Source organism: Apodemus sylvaticus, chromosome X (assembly GCF_947179515.1).
Source record: "Apodemus sylvaticus chromosome X, mApoSyl1.1, whole genome shotgun sequence".
Lineage (NCBI taxonomy): Eukaryota > Metazoa > Chordata > Mammalia > Rodentia > Muridae > Apodemus > Apodemus sylvaticus.
The window spans coordinates 132,625,844-132,632,096 of NC_067495.1; positions in this window are offsets into that span (position 1 = coordinate 132,625,844).

Below are 6,253 nucleotides of genomic sequence, written 5' to 3' on the forward strand. Positions count from 1 at the left end.
TTGGAGACTGAAGCCTCAGTTTTTAGTAGTTTGGACTAATATTCAACTGATAGCGATTTTCACGTTATTTCACTCCAAATTTGTACTCTGACCTATGGATACACAACCATTTAAAAAAATTCATGTGAAAGTCTATGTGTGGGTATATGCGCGTGCGTGCATGCGTGCATTCCCATGGAGGTCGGAGAGGTCACTGGATCGCTTGGAGCTGCAGTTTAAGGCCATTGTGAGCTGCTCTACATGGGTACTGGGATTGGAACTCGAGTCCCCTGTAACAGCAGCAAGCACCCTTAGCCTCTGAGCCATTTCTTCAGCCCCACTTATTTATTAAATTCCTCGGGTTTTGTGTGTGTGTGTGTGTGTGTGTGTGTGTGTTTGTGTTTGTCTACCAAGGTTTGTTATTTTTTCACATCATCTGTTTCAGCTCCATTAGACAAAAATAAAAGATCTGTTTTCTTTCCAAGGCTTATGAAGATTCTAGCAATCATAATATAATGCATGTGACAGCTGGAATTAATTTTAAAAACTAATTAATATATGACACTACATGCAAGGAAGTATTATAACAACTGAGAAAAATATTAAATCATCTCATCTTAACCACCTGAATATCCCTTCCAAGACACATCTTTTCAATCATCCAAAGTTACAAAGTATGGGAAATATAATAGTTATGAAATTGGTTGGAAAATTAGCAAAACAGAGCTAGAGAGATATTTAGAAAGTGGTTGAGACCTCTTGCTGCTCTTCCAGAAGACCTGAGTTGAGTTCTCAGTATCCATCTCAAGCAGCTTCTTAAGCTCCTATAAGTGGTTAAGAGCATTTGCTGCTTTCAATCTTCCAAGTCTGGTGGCTCGAAACCACATTGAATTTCAGCTCAAAGGCCTCCAATGTTCTATTTTAACACACACACACACACACACACACACACACACACACAGACACACACACACACACACACACATATATATAATACTTTTTTATCTAGCAAAAATAATTTCTTTGTCTCTTCAAATTCGTTGCTCCATATTAAAGTTACCTTACACAATTGTCATTTTACACCTTGACATTTATGCTTTCTGATTGTAAAATGTGAATATATGTATTTATTTGTTTGTTTTGTATATCTGTGTGCTATGGTCCACATCTGAAGCTAAGGAGACAACTGGAGGGAGCCAATCTACTCTTTTCACAGTATGGGTCTCAAGGGTTATCTCTAGTTGTGAGGCTTCTCAGCAATCTCCCTCATCCTCGTGCTGCATCCTGCTGGCCCTACTGTGAAGATGTACAAAGAGCCTTTGGATAGTTTCTTTATTGTTTTCTTGGTAAAGGTTATTTAATAGTATTTACTCTTTAATCAAGCTTATTGAAATTTGAAATTTTAAAGACATTAGGCAAATTAAATTTATAAGAGTTTATTTAACCAAAGAAATGACTCGTGGTTGTGCAAAACTCTGAACTAGTAAATGTTCAAAAAGTCCCTCACAACAACCATTTCCTTCAATCTGCCAGCTGCATTAAAGACATCATTTCAGTAGTAGGGAGGATCTTACCATCAAGTTCTAGAAGGTAACTAGGAGCAATGCCAATGGTTTATGTTTGATATTTATTGTGTGTGTGTGTGTGTGTGTGTGTGTGTGTGTGTGTATGTGTGTGTGTGTGTGTGTGTGTGTGTGTTCATGTGCCTGAACAGGCCAGAGATATCTGTTCCCTCAGGCTGAAGTTATAGTTGTGACCAGCATGATATGAGTGTTGGGAACTGAACTTGGAGCAGTACACATTTAATGTACTCCCCATGTCCAGCGTTATTCATACCATCATTATCTATCTAATTCTTGTTGCCTTTCATGTCAATCTTTTAAGAAGAATGGGTTATTTGTAGTTTTTGACCAGGGATTTACTTCTCTTTAGCTTACTCTTGTGGGAACTAAATGTTGAAATGCTACTTTAAGGTTGCTGTGACAACCCACCAAATAAAGACCTGTTTATGACACGTCTGGGGGACAACTTTATCAGATGAGGCCATTGGCAGATGGTCAGCAGACTGGGACATACGAAGAAAAAGATAGTATAAGTTTTAAGGTAAAGGTCCAAGCAAACCATTGATCTGAGACCATGGCCTATTGTAGAAGAGAAACCACTGAGGGTGAGGATACTAATATATAGGTAGAGATATAAAGAAGTAAGACTATAATCTCTTTAATGCTATCTTGGCCATAAAAGAGTACTGTATTTCTCTGACTTTGTAGTACTTGATCCTTTTAATATTCTCACCTGTGGATGTACTGGGTCCTGTCTATGTCTTTACAGGTTTTCAGTTTTGTGAAAATCTTCTTTTGAGAAAGAGAATTCCTCCCTTTGAGTAATAGAATTAATGCCACCTCATATAGTCATTTTCTATTTCTGTGCCATCCCTTCCTTTTTCTATTTTTACATATAAAACATCTTTTTATTACTTAGGAATTTCATAAATATATACAATGTCCTTTTATTATTCTTTTTTATTGTTGTTTGTTTGTTTTTAGAGACAGGGTTTCTCTGTGTAGCCCTGGAGGTCCTGGAACTCACTCTGTAGACCAGGCTGGCCTTGAACTCAGAAATCCACCTGCCTCTGCCTCCCAAGTGCTGGGATTAAAGGTGTGCACCACCACCACCCAGCTCCTTTTATTCTTCTTATACCCCACTCCTCCCCCTAACTCTTCCCAGGTCTGCCACACCCCTTCATCTCTTCCCCACTCCCCAAAACTTCATGCTTTCTTATTTTTCATAACCCACTGAGTCTAATTCATACTACCCTTATTCATATAGGGTGGGGCAGACCACTAAAATATGATTAATCTACTAGGGACCATACTGCTAAAGACAATGGACTCTCCCTCAGCCAGCAGTCAGCAACTGTCAGTGACTCTTCACTTAGGGGTGTTTTGTTAGCCCCTCCTACCTTTCCGCTGGAATGTTGACTGGCTTGATCTTTAGGCAGGCAATCCTAGCGCTGTAATCTCAAGAGTGCATCACTCTTGTCTTGTCCAGTAAACACTTTCACTCAAGCTCTTCCAGGTGCTGGCACTTACAACCCTCCCCACACCTCTTTCCCAGTGTTTTCTGAGACTTGGGTTGAGGAGTATGATATAGACACCTCATTTATGTCTGAGGACTTCAAAAACACTTAAATCTCTACATTTGAACCAGTTGCAAGTTTCCTCCTTAATTGTTGTTCACTGTACAAAGAAGCTTCTCTAATGAGAATGGAGAGCACTAATTTCCATACCAAGACACTATATTTAGAGGGTAGTTTAATACTATGTTTATTTAATAAAATATAATAAGTTCACCCCTGGCATCTATGAGCTCCACAGTCATAGGTTCTTGGTCAGAATTACAATACTATCATGATTTTCCTCTTATAAAATGGGCCTTAAATTCAACCAGAAAGGGATCAGTTATACCCATAACACTCATACTACTGTTTTACCCACAAGCATATCTTGACAGACCAAACAGTGTGGGTTATAGCATTCATGGTTAGGTAAGAGTGTTCATGTTTTTTTTTTTAAACCTTAGCATCCTATATAGCATTTTCTAGTACTATGAAGCCTACCCAGTGGGACTGAGGGTTCCCAGTCAGGATAAGCTTGGTTCTTTCATGCACTGTGACAGAAGGGCGTGGTACCTTCACCAATAGGGTCTTAATATCAAGTTCTGGTAGGAAAGCAGAAGCAATGTGTGCCACCCTTTTTCTAGAAACTCAGTCCCCGGTTCTCTTTCCTTGTCATTTCATATGCTTATTTCTTAGTGTTACTGCATTTAGATGTTTAAAAACTCTCTGAAATGCAGAGGCATATGGGATTTTGTCTATTTATTCAAAATACACTCATTAAAACATACTACCTCAAAGAATATTAATATATGACATGAAAATTAAGATGGAGGCAGGAACTTTTGCTGACATGTGTATTCTATAGCTTTCGGTTACACAGTTTTGTCTTGACCCATTCTTCTGTCTTTAAGTGCCATCCTTTTCCTGTATTCTCTCTCTCTCTCTCTCTCTCTCTCTTTCTCTCTCTCTCTCTCTCTCTCTCTCTCTCTCTCTCTCTCTCTCTCTCTCTCTCTCTGTATTTTCGAGACAGGGTTTCTCTGTGTAGCCCTGGCTGTCCTGGAACTCACTCTGTAGACCAGGCTGGCCTCGAACTCAGAAATCCTCCTGCCTCTGCCTCCCAGAGTGCTGGGATTACAGGCGTGCGCCATCACCGCCCAGCTTCTGTATTCTCTTATTACTCAACTTTAATAACCATTTTTTTTTGTTTTTTTTGGATTTGGTTTTTTGAGACAGGGTTTCTCTGTATAGCCCTGGCTGTACTGGAACTCACTCTGTAGACCAGGCTGGCCTGAAACTCAGAAATGTACCTGCCTCTGCCTCCCAGAGTGCTGGGATTACAGGCATGTGCCACCAACCGCCCGGCTAATAACCATTTTTTAAAACAAACTTTCCAAATACTCAGGGAATTTTCACATTCCTTTCAGATCATGAGTGGTAAACTGGACTTTACTGGTACCAAGATTATATATATATATAAATAATGTATATATAATGCATATATAATGCACATATAATGCACATATAATGCATATATAATGCATATAATGTATATATAATGTATATATGTATATAGTGATATATATACATATATATCATTAATCTTTTGGAATCTGTATGAACGGTAAAACATAGTAGTGTATATATTTTTCAAGACAACTATGAAGTATAGATTATTTAAATTACATGTATGTATTTATATCAGTTTAACAAATATGTATTGAGTGTTTAATAATATAGAAATTATGTTCAGACAAACATTCAGAAGTGCCTCATCTATGTTTTTACCTTAAGGCACAGGAATCTTGTCTTTGCTACTCAGTAGTTGGAACTTGAATAACCTCTCTGGGCTTTGGATTCTGCCTTTGAAATATGGGCATTGTGATGGTGCCTACCTCACAGAATTATTGTAAGCTTTAAATGTGAGCACATATTTAAAGTGATTAGGATAGTAGCAGGCACATAAGTGCCCAATAAATGGTAGCTATTATTAACCTGTCTTACATCAGGAATGGAGACTCCAAATCATCCTCATGTCTGGGATTTAGATAATTTAATTCTGCTGAACATAATCAAGTTTTTCTTCTTCTATTCCCAGAATGAATGAAAACTAAGTGATTATGATCCTACATGTCATAACTTTTCATGAACTATCTCAAGACTATTCCATTAGTTTAAGCTCACCACTGATTAGCTGAACAAGGCTGATGACTGAACCAATTGAGACATACGAAAACATTTTATAAATTCTAAAGTGATATTCAAATATTATAGCTATTTTAATTTAAAAAAAATCCCATTTCACTCTTAGGCAAATGGATGGAGCTAGAGAACATCATACTAAGTGAGGTAACCCAGACTCAAAAGGTGAATCATGGTATGCACTCACTAATAAGTGGTTATTAACCTAGAAAACTGGAATACCCAAAACATAATCCACACATCAAATGAGGTACAAGAAGAATGGAGGAGTGGCCCCTTGTTCTGGAAAGACTGAGTGAAGCAGTATTCGGCAAAACCAGAATGGGGAAGTGGGAAGGGGTGGGTGGGAGGACAGGGGGAGAGAAGGGGGCTTATGGGACTTTCGGGGAGTGGGGGGCTAGAAAAGGGGAAATCATTTGAAATGTAAATAAAAAATTATATCGAATAATAATTAAAAAAATCCCATTTCACTAGGTTTATGTATGTTTTCTGGACAATTCTGTATATGTTTCCTAAAATGTGTAGCTTTATAATATTATTAGCATGTTGAAGTTATACCTTAGCAGTCAAGCATTTCCCTGGAGTCATGCTCTAGGTGCAATCCCTAGTATTACCTCTTTATCCATTCACACACTCAAATGCAAAATCAAATGTGGGCATGGTGGCTTAGGTTGCTAAACATTCAAGAGGAGCACTGCTACAAGTTCCGGGCCAGCCTGTGCTACAGGGTAGGTCCCAGGTAAGTTTGGGCTACAGTGTGAGACTCTGTCAAACAACCTCCCCCTAATATTCCTAGATGAAGGTAAGATTTTAGCACCGAATAGGCATCATTATATGATGCTGAAAAAATCTAAATGTTAAGTGTTGTGAGCTGCGGAAGCAGTGTTAAAGCTGTGATGAACTGTGGAAGCAGTGTTGAAATGAATGCTGCATCAATACTACCTAAAATGAAACACT